This window comes from Tachypleus tridentatus, chromosome 10 (genome assembly GCF_004210375.1).
Source record: "Tachypleus tridentatus isolate NWPU-2018 chromosome 10, ASM421037v1, whole genome shotgun sequence".
Lineage (NCBI taxonomy): Eukaryota > Metazoa > Arthropoda > Merostomata > Xiphosura > Limulidae > Tachypleus > Tachypleus tridentatus.
Genome location: NC_134834.1, coordinates 154,940,411 through 154,960,174, shown reverse-complemented (window position 1 = coordinate 154,960,174; position 19,764 = coordinate 154,940,411).

Here is a 19,764-nt window from a genome sequence, read left to right as displayed (position 1 = left end):
CACAATGGACTATTATGTTGCTTCCGCTATGGGTATTGAAACCCTGTTTAGCGTTATAAGCCTTTAGACTTACCGCTGAGCCATTGTGGGTGGAGCAGTGTTTTAGGAAGTAAATATTATGACAGTCACACTTTGCTTCTTAATAGCCGTTTCTGAAGCTAACTATACTTGCGTATTTATATTGGTAGATGTTCACTTTAAATGTTTTAAACCTTACAAAGGTTAGCACTTTACAAATATAGACCAAACGTCTGACAGGAAAATCGAGAAAATGTTCTAAGGCTCAGTGAACATTGTATGTCGCATGCTTAACCTACCATGTGCATTACAAGTATAATCGTAGTGGTTAAAAGTTGCAATCAATGTGTTTCCTTTATACAGTTTATTTCAGTTTGAGGATAGGCCAGTAAAAATCTTTACGAGTAATAAATGTGAATGGGATACGCACGCATTCCACTTATGGTGTAGCTAGCGCACAAATATATAGCTAATAAAAAGGGTAAAAAAAAAGGTTTCATAGCGTAATTTACTCTAATCCTGCCTAAGCGAAATTCACAAGCTATTGTGATTCCCTCTCGTTAATATGTTCGAATCCCGGTTGCACCAAACATGCTCGCCCTTTAGGCCGTGAGGACGTTATAATGTGACGGTCAATACCACTATTCTTTGGTAAAAGAGTAGCCAAAGAGTTGGTGGTGGGTGGTGATGACTAGCTGTCTTCCCTCTAGTCTTACACTTCTAAATTAGGGACAGCTAGCGCAGATAGCCCTCATGTAGCTTTGCGCGTTTTATTTTTTGTTTTGATCAGTTTCTTTGTTTCAACTTGTAAAGCTGTCTCGTACACTAAACGCTCATAACTGTTTCATACTCTGCACACTACCATTATTTTACTTTATTGTTAATTTTATACACTGCTGGCCAAAATCTTAAGGCCAATGAACATAAAGAAAAAATATGCATTTTGCGTTGTTAGACTCAACCACTTTTAATCGGGAAAATGTGAACACTATGAAATTAGCCTAAATACTAGCTAGTCAAAAGTTTAATACCATAATGAAACGAAGCGTTAACCGGTAAACACGTAATGAAATTAGTCATTTGTGTTCAAGCATTAGCGTTGTCAACATCTTCCACTGACATCTCCTGCGTTATATTTGGTAGAAATATGGCAAAGGTTAAAATATAGACAGAGTTTAAACGTGGCAGAAATGTTGAGCTGCAAAAGCAAGGTCTCTCTCAACGTGCCATCGCTGGTGAGATTGGGCGTAGTAAAACTGCTGTTATAAATTTCTTACAAGGTCCTGAGGGATATGGAACGAGAATTTCAAGTGGTCTGCCCAAGAATATTTCACCGACTTGAGCAGGAGGATTCAACGGGTTGCCCGGGAAGACACCAGCCGATCGTCGAAACAAGATAAAGGCCCTTACGAACGCAGAATGCAGCTCAAGCACAATAAGATAGCATCTACGAGAGAAACGCTTTAAAAAATCGTAAACGTCTTCAAAGGCCACGCTTCCTTCCACATCACGAAACAGCTCGGTTAAACTTTGCTGAAAAGCACCAAACATGGGATGTGGAAAAATGGACGAAGGTTTTGTTCTCTGACGAGAAAAAATTTAACCTGGATGGTCCAGATGGTTTCCAACGTTACTGGCACGATAAGGATATCCCATCGGAGACATTTTCTACACGACACAGTGGAGGAGATTCCATCATGATCTGGGGTGCTTTCTCCTTCCATGGAACAATGGAGCTTCAGGTTATACAGGGGAGTCAAACAGCAGCTGGCTACATTGGCATGTTGGAGAAAGCATCATTATTGACTGAAGGCCCTCGCTTGTGTGGAAATGACTGGATCTTTCAGCAGGAAAACGCTACAATCCACAATGCCCGCAGGACAAAGGACTTTTTCAATGCGAATAACGTGATTCTTTTTTGACCATCCAGCGTGTTCGTCCGAACTGAACCCCATTGAAAATGTTTGGGAGTGGATGGCAAGGAAAGTCTATAGAGATGGACGTCAATTCCAAACAGTGCATGATCTTTGTGAAGCCATCTTTACCACTTGGAATAACATTCCAGCCAGTCTTCTGCAAACGCTGATATCGACCATGCCGAAGCAAATGTTTGCAGTTATTCGCAATGACAGCCGTGCAACTCACTACTGAGACCTCTTGTTGGGCATTTCCTACCCTGTTTAAGACTTCTTGGTATGGTCTTAAACTTTTGACCAGCTAGTATTTAGACTAATTTCATAGTGTTCACATTTTCTTTATTAAGTGCTAAAAAAGAAGTTTTTTTATTTTATTTTCCCTTTTCTTATTTTCATTTTTTGAAGCTCTACTCGAATAAGTGGTTGAGTCTAACAACGCAAAATGCATATTTTTTCTTTATGCTCATTGGTCTTAAGATTTTGACCAGCAGTGTATGTAGTTTTATTAAATAAATTTACTTTGTTTGTCTGGCCTCATAAAATTTTATCAAATTGACCAGAATTTATTGATCTAACATATAATACCAGCAAGAAAGCGTAGTTTAAATGGATTACGTGGAAATGGCAGAATAAGAAAAATTCAAGTAAAGGGCATGAAAAATACAGCAAATTTGCAGGTCGCGACTGGTCTTAACACTTTTCGTACAAAAGAAAAATCACTTGGCAATTTTTGCTTTCGTAAATTAAATTTCCTACACGAGATGGCAGTAAGATACAAAACATAATTTGAACATCAAATTACATTATAAAGTGGCAGTAATTGTCAACTTCCTAAAGCCTAAATTTTTCATTATGCTACAGATAAATTGTAAGTTTTTAATCCAACAATAAGTCCATACAAGCTATTGGAAACATTTTTTCAGTAATAAGCACATTTTCATAGAAAGATTTTTTTCTATTTTTCCAACTAATTTTCACTCTCATATTACAAAATTATAAAACTGGAATGTGTCCGATTTGTTTAAAATATTTTTCTTTCTCAACTCACTTCATATTGCTCTTTTCATTTTTCACTTACAAATTATTCTTATACAAGGCATGTCTGGTTTATAACATTAAATTTAATTATTATAATAAGTATATGATCATATCTCCAAACAAAGTACTTCAATTATATGGCACAATCTGTTCCATTATTGAGTTACTTTTTAAATAAACATGACTCGGTATAAAAATAAGCTAACCATCCATAAGGACCTCAAACTGTGTTAAACTTTTAACTGTCGTAATTATTTGTAAAAAGCATTTTAATATAACATATTCTTTAACAAGATACTTTCGGCAGAAGATGTAGAATATGACAGAAGAACATATTGATATTCATTCACCATCCGAACTATCGAGTCAGATAACTTTAATATACATATTCATTCACCATCCGACCTATAGAGTCAGATATCTTTAATATCCATTTACATTCACCATCCGACCTATAGAGTCAGATAACTTTAATATCCATATTCATTCACCATCCGACCTACAGAGTCAGATAACTTTAATATCCATATTCATTCACCATCCGAACTATCGAGTCAGATAACTTTAATATACATATTCATTCACCATCCGACCTATAGAGTCAGATATCTTTAATATCCATTTACATTCACCATCCGACCTATAGAGTCAGATAACTTTAATATCCATATTCGTTCACCATCCGACCTACAGAGTCAGATAACTTTAATATCCATATTCATTCACCATCCGATCTACAGAGTCAGATAACTTTAATATCCATATTCATTCACCATCCGACCTACAGAGTCAGATAACTTTAATATCCATATTCATTCACCATTGGCCTGGCATGGTTAAGCGTGTTAAGGCGTGCGACTCGTAATCTGAGGGTCGCGGGTTCGCATCCCCGTCGCGCCAAACATACTCGCCCTTTCAGCCATGGGGGCGTTATAATGTTACGGTCAATCCCACTATTCGTTGGTAAAAGAGTAGCCCAAGAGTTGGCGGTGGGTGGTGATGACTAGCTGCCTTCCCCCTTGTCTTACACTACTAAATTAGAGACGGCTAGCACAGATAGCTCTCGAGTAGTTTTGTGCGAAATTAAAAAATAAACAAACAAACCAACATTCACCATCCGACCTATAGAGTCATATAACTTTAATATACTTTCTGTGCTTAAATCTGATTAATGTATTATTTTCAATTCGGGATTCAAACCTGATTTCTGACTCATCCATCGTTCTGGTGTTTAGATTTAGTATCTGATACAATCATCACCTAGGTGTTTAGATCTGCTTTCTGAAATGTCCACCTTCTTGTCTAATCTAGTTTCTGACTCTACTGTTTCTGACTTCTGTTTGGAATTCGGTTCTGATACAACCATTCATCAAATAAAAAAGAAAATCAAGAAATTGATTATTATTGTTTCCAAAAGCTGTAAAGCTAAATAATTAATTTTAAATTCTCTTTCACTCGCTAATAGTCAATTTTTTTATATCGAAATATGATACATTTTATACATGAAATATCAATTCTATTATGTTGAAAAATCAATTAAAGGATCAATTACTGTTGTCAAATTTGGCTTCTTTCTTTCCTAAGACGAGTTTGACTCACAATCGGAGGGTCGCGGATTCCAATGACCATCCTACCAAACATGCTCACCTTTCCAGCTGTGGGGACATTATAATGTGATAGTCAACTCCAATATTTGTTGGAAAAAGAATAGTCCAAGAGTTGGTGGTAGATGGCGATAACTAGCTGCGTCTTTTACTATCAAATTAGGGACGGCCAGCGCAGATAACCCTGATGTAGCTTTACTCAAAATTCAAAAATAAAACAATCTTGTTTTCGTATCTTGATATTCTATATTTCTTTTATTTAGATGTGATTAAGATTCTTAATTATTTAAGGTTATCTTGTTTAAGAAATATGATAATGAACATGCTATGTTATTGTATGTTTGGAATTTCTTATTTCTGAAACAATCTTGTATTTTCTTTCGTTACACATTTATCTGTATTCGATTACTTTTTCAAACAAGTTCACGTGTTTCTGTCGGTCCTCAACATGGATAGTGCTCCTGATTGGCTGGGCAGGAATTGTTTCATCGATTGGTGCACTGTATGCTGTAAATACTTTTACAAATCAAATAAACTTCAAGCGCTATTTCAGTTCAAAGGTTTTACTTTAGAAACAACCATTAAATACTAAATATATAGTGGGCAGGAAAATGCATCACAAACTGCCCAAAATGTTTACGCTTTTCTTACTTTAGCAAGTTTCACACTCAGTTTCAAAATTGCAGTCGGTATTGGATTAGGCATGTAGTATTTACTACAATATATATGTACTTGCATTCGGTACATTTTCCTGAGCAAAAGAAGAAGTTTAGAAAACTGATATTTTAACAAAAAGGAAAGTAGAATGAAACGAAAAACTTGAAGCGGAAAACGGTTTATTTCATTAGTTCTTGATAAACATTTCTCTGTTCGTCTGGCGCGATACTAGATTTACAAGCATCTCCGTAACTAAAGTTTCTAGTTTATTTTACATGGTTACATTTCCCAGAAATCAATCAATTTGTAAAAAGAGAAGACTTACGATTAACAAAGAGAGTATCTAAAGTCTAAAGTTTTCATGTTTAAGTAATTTATCCGTTTCTAGGGATCTAATAAAAATTTCAAAACTGTTTCTCGAAATATTTTCAACATCTAAAATTCAAATAATTCTTGTTAATATATTTCAAACTATCAATCATGTCCACTCAACACTTTCTAAACACACGACATATATATATTAGTAGAGAAATATCTCTGTCACACACAAAAAGAGACATTATTTCTTTGTCGGAACGGTGGACACATATGATTTCTCTACCTTTCGTCCTCCCATATCATTCCATCTGGTGTCAAAGGTTTCAACTATTCTACATGTTCGGGTCATCTTTACATCGCGAAACAAGGTAGAGATTTTGTTGAAACCACAGTACGTAGAGTATGCCTGTAAATTCTGAACGTTAAATAACTCAATAACAAATAACGCAACCTGGATTACGTCATCAAATCTAAAGCAAAGTCAGGTACATTGATTATTACACAAAAAACATGTTCTACGTCTAATTTTTAAAACTAATAACATAACCGTTAGAATCTAGAAAATACTGTGTCTTTGAAATCAATTCAAATCAATATGAGTATCTATACAGTCCTTAATCAACAAATAAATAAAAAATTCAAAATGAAGTAAATATAAAGATGACTAATATGAAACCTTTAAAAACAATGTAAACAAGGCAGTAAGGATGGCATTCACATCATCCTTATAATATCACAGCAAGGATGACATTCACATCATCCTTATAATATCACAGTAGAGATCACATTCACATCATCCTTATAATATCACAGCAAGGATGACATTCACATCATCCTTATAATATCACAGCAAGGATGACATTCACATCATCCTTATAATATCACAGCAAGGATGACATTCACATCATCCTTATAATATCACAACAGTAGAGATCACATTCACATCATCCTTATAATATCACAGTAGAGATCACATTCACATCATCCTTATAATATCACTTTAGAGATGTCATTCACATCATCTTTATAATATCACTTTAGAGATGTAATTCACATCATCCTTATAATATCACAGTAGGGATGACATCCACATCATCCTTATAATATCACAGTAGGGATGACATTCACATCATCCTTATAATATCACAGTAGGGATGGCATTCACATCATTCCTACATAATATCACAGTAGAGATGACATTCACATCATCCTTATAATATCACAGTAGGGATAGCATTCACAGCATTCTTATAATATCACAGTAGAGATAGCATTCACATCATCCTTATAATATCACAATAGGAATGACATTCACATCATCCTTATAATATCACAGTAGGGATGACATTCACATCATCCTTATAGTATCACAGTATGGATGGCATTCACATCATTCCTACATAATATCACAGTAGGGATGACATTCACCTCATCCTTATAATATCACAGTAGGGATGACATCCACATCATCCTTATAATATCACAGTAGGGATGACATCCACATCATCCTTATAATATCACAGTAGGGATGACATTCACTCGTCTTGTCATCTGAGGGTCGCGGGTTCGAATCTTTGTCGCACCAAACATGCTCGCCCATTAAACCGTGGGGACGTTATATGTGATGGTCAATCCCACTATTCGTCGGTAAAAGAGTAGCCCAAGAGTTGGCGGTGAGTAGTGATGACTAGCCGTCTTTCCTCTACTCTTATATTGCTAAATTATGAATGGCTAGCCCAGATAGCCCTCGAGTAGCTTTGCGCGAAATTCAAAAACAAACAATTGCTTGTTTTTTTAATTATTATGACTATTCGCGCATAGTTACGGAACGCTATCTGTAATAACCTTCCTTAATTTTAACGCATATAATATTATAAAGGCAGCTAATCAAAAGCGTCCATCACCAATTCTTTGGTTCTTCTAATAGTGGTAATTGACAATCGTTCTTTTTTCGCACCCACAGTTTGTGAGTGCAGAGAGAGATATTGTAGCAACGAGAATCGAATATGTACCCTCTGATTCACAGTCCGACATACTAACTACTGAGCTGTATAACACTATTTACACTGTTACGTTTCTTGTTGCACTCCGACTACTCCATAGAAACCGTATACACAAATTTTGTCTTGGGCTGATAGATTTTCCTAAAACAATTTGATATTTGATATGACGGATACATAATTAATATGATCCGCATTTAGCATAGAAACCAAGACCACTGAAGAATGCCATCACATATCATTCTGGGTCGACCACGGGAAATGCTAAATAGCCTCTTTATGTTCAATTTCTTTTTATCTCCCCTAACTTTTCTCCAGGGCTTGTAGAAGATTTACACATCACCGACCCAGGATGTTCTCTCTGACCCTTTAGCTCCAAGTTCGACCCGTAGTGAAACAGAAAGAAGAAATATCAACGCCTTCATTAGGTGTCATATCATAAGATTTTATCTTGTATTTGACATTAAACGTACTTGACCGGAAGCCCAATATTCTTCTCTATACCCTATTCATAGCCGAGCATTATAGTCACGTGATGAAAGACATCAAGAACGACCAAACGCCATCTATAAAATGAAACATTTTAATAGCTATGGATGTGTTATTTTGTTCCATAAGAAGGTATGTGACTACAGGAAAATAGAAAGTGAAGGCAGTATATGAAATAAAGCAGAACACAAGGGTTTGATAACAGTAGAACTGTGATTATACATACGATAAGCTGCATAAAATTATATACAGAAAACAGCTCTTTGTGGCGAGAGTGTCTCAGCAGTTAGTCCTCGAACTACAGGGTTTATGTGGCGTTTCATGTCTATTCAGTTAGTTAGGACTTTGTACAAGTACCAGCTATAAATATTTTTAAAATAAAATGTTTAAAGTATCTACAATGGCAATAAATAATACTATAAATATTAATATCATCTTTAGTTGGTAAATTATTTTAAAATCCACCACTAGACGTCACTATGGCAAGATCTGTTTGTTTTTGTTTTTTAATTTCGCGCAAAGCTACACGAGGGCTATCTGCGCTAGTTGTCCCTAATTTAGCAGTGTAAGACTAGAGGGAAAGCAGCTAGTCATCACCACCCACTACCAACCCTTGGGCTACTCTTTTACCAACGAATAGTGGCATTGACTGCCACATTAAAACACCCCCACGGCTGAAAGGGCGAGCATATTTGGTGCGACCGGAATTCGAACCCGCGATCCTCAGATTACGATGTTGAATACCTTAACCCACCTGACTTATCCATCTTAGCATCGTATCGATCTTAAGAAAGTTTAATTCTCTCATTATTATTATTATTTCATTTACTTATTAACGGTATAGACGCTGTCAAGATATAATATGTTTCGTGATTAGAAGAGATTGACGTATGTTACACTGATAAAACGTTAAAGAGAAAAGAGGAGAAAGTTTCGTAATTAGAAGAATTTGGATTACGTTACACTTATAACACACTAAAGAGAGAGAGAGAAAAGGACTAATTGTATAATAAAACAGAGAAACGGAAATTGTTTTGTGGCTAGAGTATTATGTCTAAATTATATTTCATAATAACACAACATAAAAAGATGGATGTGGAGGTGTTTCAAAAACTGGAACAAATTATTATTCTAGTTTTTCTTTTTAAGTTGATCTTGTCATAAAATGATATTAAATTCTACTCGCCAAAGCTGTATTTGTGAACAAAGAGTGTTTACTGTAATAAAACATATTAAAGGATTAGTTATCATACACAACGACAAATAGCCTACGAACTACTGGGAAAAGTAATGTTCTTAGTAACGCTAACCTCACATTCACACGATAGTAAAACGTGCTTTACATTATAATGAGCCAAACTTATGTGATAAAACAACTTGAATATAAAAGAAGTAAGTTAGAATATTTTAATAATAAATAATTCTTTCAATGATAAATCTTCAAATATTCTAATTTTCAACTTCTTTTTGTTGTTGTTGTTTTGAATGGTTGATACGGTCCTCTCACTGAGGGAAACCATTGCTTCCAACGTCTTCCCTGAAGTCTGTTTTTCATGAATCATGGCACTTAGGATTAATTTAGTAACAAATTTATCTACTACAAAAATACAAACAAATATCAAAATAATGTTTTATAACAAACTCACTCCTTCAAGCAGAAAAATCTCTTACTTATCCTAACGTTCTTACAAATGACAGAAACACGATCACCACGCCTTGCCCAATTCATTAGATTAAGATAGTGAGCATCACACGCGGAGAGATTATATTTAGTACGAAATGAAAAATGAACATAAAACATATATGCATCAAAATTGACAGAAGGAGAGGGTGTGATAGAATTACAAGAGATTCAAGCTCACTCTTAAGTGTTTTGGAGTTAAAGCAGCCATCAATTTTTCTTTTAAAACATACAATGTTATCTAACTATTACAATAAAGAATGTGATTTCTAGATCACTCACGGAATGCGATCTTGGCAACCGGTTGAAAAACCTAATTTTCAGCTACAAACATACGTCACAAAAACAAAGATACATATCTCAACAATAAACTGAAATTTTCCTAATGTGAGAAAAGTAAACAATTCGAAGGTTCAGTTTTAAAATAAAATCACTAATATTTAAATCACAATGTGGGTATGCAAGAATAACACAAATATGTTGGTGAATTAAACAAAAACAAATGTTTTATGTTAGGAAATAAGATATAAAAAGAAATGTATGAAGTATTTAAGTTATAACAAACACCTAAGTGAGAGGTTTTCTAAGGTTTTTCTCCACTACTAATATAATTATAGTAAGATTATCAATCTGACTCATTTAATAAAGATACGCTCCTTGGCAGTTAGGTAATACTGTATTCTGTTTTAAGCACACTATTACACAATAGACTACCTATGCTGTGGTAATTTCTTCAGCTCAGTATCGAACCAAAGACTTCTTCACACTAAATGAGCATTCTACCACCTTAGCAAAATGGTTATTACCTTAAGAAATCCTAATTATTCACTTTTATCATGTGTGTATGATGTGTGATTTCTTATAGCAAAGCCACATCTATGCTATGTCCACCGAGGGGAATCGAACCTTTGATTTTAGGGTTGTAAATCCGCAGACACACTGCTGTCCCAACGGGAGACTCACTTTTATCAATTCAAAGTGCATTATTTTTTATAATTAGAAATTTTACATACCTATTGCGAACCGTGGTGTCTATCTGAGTATTCACCTATTTCTCATTTGAAATGCTACACGCGCAAGCAAAGCTCCAAATGTGATGTACTAAAATAATAAAAAATGTAAATTTACAGTAAGTTACTGCCGAGCTGCTCTCAGCATGAATGAAATGCTCAATAACTATATTTCGCTGTGAATGGTATAAGTAGCTCAGAGCTTTGGTTCTCAGTGAAACCAACAGTGCAACGTAAGTAACGTTTTTAAAGTCCATGAAATAAATTAAATTGATATATTAACTTAAACTTATTTAGTCACTGGGAACGGGTACTTTTGCTTGAAGAATATAATTTAGTAGTCTTATATTTGCCAGTACAATACTAGCTCCTTTAGTGATAACCATATGAACCAGTACTTTTGATTGTCTGTTTCTTGTTAAACATAAGCCACAAAATAAACTCTCTAGGCTCTACCCCCCCCCCCCGCGAGAATTAAAACTCGATACTCAACTCAACGTTATAAGCTTTTAGACTTATCGTTGAGCCCCTGAGTGGCATGCCAGCACTATATTACTTTCTTTAATACTTACCAGATATACCAGCATTACTATTTTCTTTAGTAGTTATAGAGTGTCAGCACTACGAGTAGTTTTAATACAGTGGTTCCCAACTTTTTTATGCCACGCACCCCTAAAAAATTTTAATATGCTCTCGCACCCCTCACAGTAATTATTTATTTAAGAATAAAGGTGAAGGTGGCCAAAAAACAAATGTTATCTCGCACCCATGGTTGGGAACAACTGTTTTAATAACTCCTGGATGTGTTAGTATTAGTAGTACCTTTAATGGTGACCACATGTACCAGTTTTATTAGTTGCTTTAATAGTCACCAAGTGTGGCAGTGCTAGTAGATCATTTCGTGACTACTACGTACACCAGTATTATAGTAATTTCTTTAATGACCATCAGATGCGCCAGTACCATATTTGTGCATTTAACAGTCATCAGCTATGCCAGGAATTTTAGTTGTTTTAATAGTAACCGGTTGTGCTAGTACAATACTATTTCCTTTAATAGTTGCCAAATGTGCCAATACTCTAGTAAATAACATAGTTTTAATAATATATTCAAAACAAGTCAAATGTATGGACAAAAATGTTTACACTATAGGATATCATAAGTGTATTTAAAAATCTAAGTAATTATCTGTCCTTGTAAAAACGTCACTTAGGCATACTCTATTACTGTGGAATCCAATTGACAAAACGAACTACTTTGCGCTACGTTTACCACAACAGTATTAATGAATAATTCACTTATGATTCCCTGTAGTTTATCACAATTGTATCATGAACTTCAAATAATTGTCTTCTTTTGGTCAAAGTCCACACAGACGGGTTCAATTACTTTATAACACTCTTTTACAATACAAATTATTTTCTTTATCTCTATTAAGTTGTATAACTTACTATAAAATATAGCCTTTTTACAGCTAATCACTCACACGCCAGCTAATTTCACGTTTCTCAAGTTTTTTAGGCCTAGCATGGCCAACTGGTTCGAATCGCCGTCACACCAAACATGCTCACCCTTTCAGCTGTGGGGGCGTTATAATATACGATCAATCCAACTATTCGTTGGTAAAAGAGTAGCCCAAAAGTTGGTGGTAAGTGGTGATGACCAGCCTTACACTGCTAAATTAGTGACGGCTAGCGCAGATAACCCTCGCGTAGCTTTGCGAGAAATTCAAAACAAGCAAACAATACTTAAGATAACCAAAAACTACAGAAGGTAACATTTTTAACTCTTTTGTTATGAAAAGTAAATAATTCTTAAGTCACCAAATAAATTATATAATAACACTTAACACTAAACAGTCCTGTATATCCAACACCAAAGTTCGTCTCGGTACCGACAAAATTTCGCCAAATGTTTCTGTGAAATTATTTACAAGTTCAGCATAATGCTCTGTCAAATCTTGCCACAAATGTAGATTTCATGAGAATTTTCGCCTCGCTTGTTTTTCATAGGGTTTGATTCCACCTAAAATTACCGGAATATGAGCAATGTTATTATCGTAGGGTTTCAGTAAGTGGACTGTGACTAGTATTAAAAAAAAAAAAAGCAATACGCCAAAATCCTTTGATACGTTTCTATCTGATTGGTTAAAATTGAAAATTTTAGAGCAAAAATGTATTATTTTCCCCAATTTTTTTTATTAATGCTTACTTGTTGCACACGAGATCGTTCGTTAGCTTTCTTTTCCAAATCACTGAGTTTAATTTTGGCAAAGGCAAGGATAATCCTCACACGCACATCGTTTTTCATGGCTTTTCATGAACACGTTTTGTTTATCTGCTGTTACCATTGCAGCGTACGTTTTGCAATGCAAACAGAAGAGATCATCTTTGTAAGCTACCAAACTCTTAGTTCCATTTATCTTCTGAGTCTGAAACTCACTCTGATGGAATGCACTCTTTTCAACAGTGTAAAATTGTTGCCACACCTAAATCCTCCTCGTTGTTTCTCGTCATGTTATCTAAGGCTGGACCATATAGACTCATAATCAGTTGATGGATCGCCTGCTACTGATTACAGGCATTACAGATATTTATCTTTCAGATCTATTTTTGGTGATATTTTAAGCACTGGAAGTAAAATCTGGGAGGCATCATGAACCAGTGGTACTGGTAAAACCTCTGCATTGCAAGCTCTTAGCCAACATATGGTTGTGATGCAAATAATGTTGAAGTGCAAGGTGTTAGATATACTAAAGGAGCCCAATACTTGAACAAGTAATTAGTCCTAAGTCTAGAAAGTCAGGGTGATAAGTTTCTAAAGGCACATCATGTCATCTTGTGCTACCCCAGGTTTTATTAAGAGCCATTATCATCATTGCAAAATACTTTCCGGCTTGAAGAACCTCATTACTGCTACATGGGCCACGATCCTTACCCATGGGTACCCTGTACCTATTGTGTCTTTTATTGAAGAAACTGGTAGTTGTAATGCACCAATGGCACTTTTAGTCCTTCTTGGTTGGTCATAGATAATTATGACTAAAGCTGAGATTCCAAAACTCTAGCTTTCAATACCCTTCTAATCCTGTAGGAACTTCCTCAAGTTGTCTCATACTTGCCAGGTGGTATTCTTTACGGTTGCTCTTTCTTCCCTTTCAGTGATAATGATTTTTATGGGTACGAATCTGTGTATTGTTACATGGCACCAGACAACAAGTATTATTTCTGTGTCTGTTGCTGTAGGTTGTCCAGGGTTATGAACCTACATAGTTGGACTCAATGCCTCTCTCTCATACAAGCATCTCTCTCCAGTGGCATACTCTCCCTCTTGGTTGATGGTACTTCTACTGTAAAAATATTCCATTATTTTACTAAAACACATTCCTTTAAACTTCTTTCTTGAAGGCGAACAAGAAAGTATGATATGCAAACATATCATATGTTTTCTACCTGCTTTAGTAATATAAAAATGTTTAATATGTTTAGGTTGTTCAACCACGCTATAATAATGGGATCAGATGGTCTATAAGGTTATTAAGCTTAACTATTTCTAATTGTTTTGTTCTTTTTTTCTCTGTAAGAGGATATTGCAAATTGAAAGGATTACTCTGTAATACCCTTCCTAGCCAATTTGACCTTGTACGAATGATACAGCTGGCAAAATATGTAAGAAAACAAAGGTGGGGAGGTGATGTTGCCGACTGGAAAAGAGTGAGTTTATCCATTCAATTTAGGAACTCTAAAATCAGTTCGATTAGGAGATTGATGAGTGAAGAAATACAGCAAGAACACTAGACTTTAGATCCATATAGGTTAATCCTGAGAGAGCAATATTTGTTAGCTAAAGCCTCGTAGAAGTGATTATCATTACATCTCCACAAGTATTCACAGTGTGCTTTCTGTTTATTTGTGAAAATAAGTAATTTGTTCACTTATTTACTTTTTGAAGACCTATTATTTTACACTTAAGAGAAATCAGTCTAGTTTTCTATTACACAACACTCCTCCCAGTTCTTGAACGAATCTGCTGTTATTTGCCGGATTGCCTTTCTTATATTTGTATGGAAATGTGGCTTGGCATGGCCAAGCGTGTTAAGGCGTGCCACTCGTAATCTGAGGGTCGCGGGTTCGCATCCCCGTCGCGCCAAACATGCTCGCTCTTTTAGCCGTGGAGGCGTTATAATGTGACGGTCAATCCCACTATTCGTTGGTAAAAGAGTAGCCCAAGAGTTGGCGGTGGGTGGTGATGACTATGTGCCTTCCCTCTAGTCTTACACTGCTAAATTAGGGACGACTCGCACAGATAGCCCCCGAGCAGCTTTGTGCGAAATTAAAAACAAACAAACAAATGTATAGAAATTGGTTTTACATTAATATACCATACAAGGGCCAATACACATATTAGTAAATACAAAATTGTGTAGGTAGCTTATGTGGTCATGATACCAAAATTTCTCCTTCCTATATACTTGTGGTATTCTGAAACGAACTGATCTCTGTGCAAGTATCGTAATGGTTACTTTATAAGAGCTGGATCTACAAGAACATTAGTGAATTGAATTGAAAACTGCGAGGCTAAATAACTGCATTTTACAGAAATAACTAAACAGACTGCATTTATATAGTAAAGCAAACACAATATTTACTTAGAATGCAAAGCATACTTGTGTAGATTCTTAAAAATCCCTTTCCTATATGATGAATAAATCAAACAACAGTTATCACCTCACAGTATAATTTTTCTATTGATAGACTCGCATCTCCAACCAAGTAGAGATAAACGTGGATCTATTATTGACTAACTCAGTTTCTGTTCTAAATAGGTCATCTCGTTTCTACTCATTAGCAATAAACTGTGTTAACTGTGTATAAAATTATACAATTGTGCTCGACTATTTTTTCAATATTTATAAAAACATTAAGCATTAACAAAAACTTTCAGCAGTAAATTAAATGTATTAGTAGCACTATCATTTTATAAAAACATAAGTAAATGAGAAATATTAAACCCTTCATGCTGTCTTACAGAAGTATAGAAACACCTTTGTAAAATGTATGCAATTAAATGTAAGTTGAAGTCCATATGCAATCTTGTTAAATCCTATCTAACCTTATTAAATTTATGATTGTTAAAACTGTAAAGTAACATGTGTAAAATGAAGTATTTTGTAAAAATCATAAAGATAAATATTTTCGTATATTTACATGTTAAATAAACGTCCTTTTCAGGACAATGAGTGATTTACATTTAAAAGGTCAGGAAATGTAAAAGTATGATTAAATACAGAACTAATTAATTACTGAAGTGTTTTATACATATAGCAAGTGCCCTTCTTTTATATCATAATTAAATCTAGTCACTGACTACATGCCGAGACATTAATTCTTGTCATGAATATCATCGTTTCTGATGTCCTGGCGACCTAGCAACGCACCCTCTGTTTCTACTTCGTGAAAGTATAACGTCATCATGTGATACTATCGTCCTCTGGTGACAGTTTGTGGAAATATAAGGTCATCGTCTCCCCATTACCTGAAGTCGACATGTGTGTGGCAGTCTCTGATGGCATGCCTGGCAAAAGCAGGAATGATTACTCTGGGTAATGTTATTGGATCCGGAATAATTCACTGAGCATTGATCACATAGAATTTAAACATGTATTTTGCTGGGAATATTCAGTTTTCACTGAAAATTCTTTAATTCCTCAGTGTTTCACTTTACGGCTTTCTGAATTGGGCTTGTATTCTTCCTTTTGAAAAAACCATAAGATGGAACGTTAAGGAATTAAAGAATTTTCATTGGATAACGAATGTTGCTGGATAAAAAATAAACTTCTATATTAAGCTGAGCTCTGCCCCAAACCCATAATTTTGTAGATAAACTTAATAGTAGTGGCAACAGTGATTGATTATTTCTCTATAATTTATGTTTTATTTTAAACAACAATTTATGTGCTTAAAACTGATTTAATCAAAATTTAAGCTTTTTTGTCTTTTGCAGAGGGCCGAATATTTCGCACACATTTTACTTCTATTTTGCTCTTTACACTCTCTCTGAAACATTTTTTGGGACTTTGAGATAAGATTTAATTGTAAATTTGGAGAATGAGCCAAAGAGGTATTATGGAACAGACTTATGAAATATTTAAAAACAAGTTGCAACTAATTTAATATCGGCATATTCTTCAAAAATAAAAATGGAAACGTAGACAGTCAAACATAACTGGCTTGCTGAAGACATAAAGAAGAGAACCATAGATACACTTAATAAATTTAATGTGATTAAACTGACAGGCATCTAGGTTGAAAGGTTTGCAAAACTATAGGAATACTAAGGATTTGGTTTAAAAGATAATTAGAAAATTCAAAAGGGATTATGAAAAACAGCTTAATGAAAATTTTAAATGTAGCAGCAAAAACTGTTTTTAGGTATGTTAAAGATAAACAAAATGTTAGAACGAGGATTGCTAAAAGATGCTGATGACAAAGTTATTGTTTATGACAATGGTATGTCTTCTAAATGTTATCTTCTCTTCTTTTTTAAAACAAAGAATCTTAGCAATATTTCTTACCCTGAGCATCCTATAAGCAATATTATAATTAACCTGAATCGTGCAGCTATTAATTCTTTAGTGTTAAGAAAGGAAACTGAAAATTTAAGTAGACAAAGCACTACATCCCGAAAAGGTTTTTTTTTTCCCCCGTGGTTCTATAGAAGACCAAGGATAAGATATCTTGTTGTGTAGTTTTGTGTTTAACAACAACTGAATATTTGCGTGAAATTTTGAAACAAAAACTTAACCTACGTTCGAGCATGTTTTAGTTTAACATGTTATAGTAAAAATTGTTGCTCATAAACTGTTATATATTTTTGTATCACGTAATATCAGCTTGGACGTGATCATTTGACCTCAAAGTTCTTGAAATGACGACAACACAACATACAGAAAAGGGGTCATTTTGTCCTTCAAGACTTTCCTTGTATGTCCATCCTTCAGAAAAGTAAAAAGATGTAAGCACACACTTTATCTTTTAGAAAATCGTCAATTCCCTTCTTATTCTCCCCTCTGGGGAAGTGCTATTATTGATAGTAGAGGTCGCTCTGTAGTGCGTATGCTCTCTGATCACAATCTTTCTCTTTTCAATACTGGTTCTTCCACTTATTTACACGCACCTAGTCAGTCCTTTACCGCTATTGATCTCTCGGTTTGCTCCCCTTCTTTATTTTCCAATTTTTCATGGAGGGTTGACAATAATCCACTAGGTAGTGGTCATTTCCCTAGAGTTTAGAGAGAATGGCCGTGGTCGATGCCACCCTACCCGCGTGCCCCGGTGAAAGCTGGATCAGGCAGAGTGGTCCACTTTCACTGCTCTCGCAGAACTTGATCCTGCCATCGTGAATCAGCCATCAATAGACGACTGTGTTGCAGAGGTGACTGACTGTATTGTACAAGCAACTGCTCAGTGTATTCCGTGGTGGAATTCTGCTTGCCACTTGGCACAGAAGGTTCAAAATCGGGACTGGTATACTTTTCGTAGATATCCCACACTTTCGAACCGCATCACTTTCCAACGGACCCGTGCACATGCTAAGTGGGTAAGACGTCAAAGTCAGTATGAATCTTGGATTAAGTTCACAACTAGCATATCTTCTATCACCAGTTCCAAGGTCATATGGGACAGGATTCAAAAGGTCAGTGGGCACTACGATTCTGTTCCCTTCTCGATCTTACTTTCTGATGGCCAAGAGGTGGCTGATGTCTGGAGCATCACCGATGCTATAGGTGAAAGCTTTTGCCGGGTATCTAGTACTTCTGCTTGTTCCTCCACCTTCTTTGCCATCAAGACTCGGGCAGAGCGTTCACCTCTTTCCTTTCAAACTGACTGTCTTATTGGCTATAATTGTCCATTTACACTGGTGGAACTTAAAATGGCCCTTCATCGGTCTTGCAGTACATCTGTTGGACCTGATGATGTACACTATGACATGCTACGCTATCTCTCTCCTGCTTCTCTTGATATTCTTCTAATTGTTTTTAACCGGATCTGGCAGGAGAATGTTTTTCCTGATGCCTGGCGCCGGGCTATTATTTTACCTTTCTCTAAGCTTGGGAAAGATCCCAATATTCCTTCAAACTACCGTCCAATTGCTTTGACGAGCTGTCTCTGTAAAACCTAAGAGAGAATGGTTAATGCTCGTCTTATTTGATTCCTCGAATCAAACAATCTCCTCTCGCTCACCCAAAGTATGTTTTGACTACAGCACGGATCACCTAATGGACAGGAGATTCCAAGTTCGTGTGGGTTCGACGCTTTCCCGTTCTTTTGTACAGGAACTTGGGGTCCCTCAGGGCTGTGTTTTGAGTGTCACACTTTTCAGTATAAATATAAATGCCATCACTTAACAACTCCCTCTCACTGTTGCAAATGGGCTCTATGTCGACGTCTTTCACATCTCGTGTCAGTCGTCGAACATGAGATAAATTGAGCAGCAACTACAAACTGCCCTCAATCGTGTACTGAAGTCGACTACGGCAAACGGCTTTAATTTTTCTCTCTCTAAAACCGTTTGCATGCACTTTTGCCGCCAACGGGGTATTCACCCTGATCCTGAACTCCGTATCAGTGAAGTTTCGTTGCCAGTGGTCCCTGAGACCAAGTTCTTAGAGCATATCTTTGACTGTAAGCTGACCTTTATACCACACTTAAAGCAGCTACGGGTCAAATGCACAAGAGCACTTAACATCCTCCATGTCCTCTCTACCGCCAGTTGGGGAGCGGATCGATATTCTATGTTAATGATATATCGTGCTCTTATTCGATCAAAACTCGACTATGGATCAATGGTCTATGGCTCTGCCAGACCCTCGGCCTTAAAGATGCTGGATCCCATCCATCATTAAGGACTTCGATTCTGCACTGGGGCTTTCTGCACCTCCCCAGTTCAAAGCTTATATGTAGAATCTCATGAACCTTCTCTGCACCTTCGCCGTTTGCAACTGTCTTTACTATATTCTTCGAAAGTTTGTTC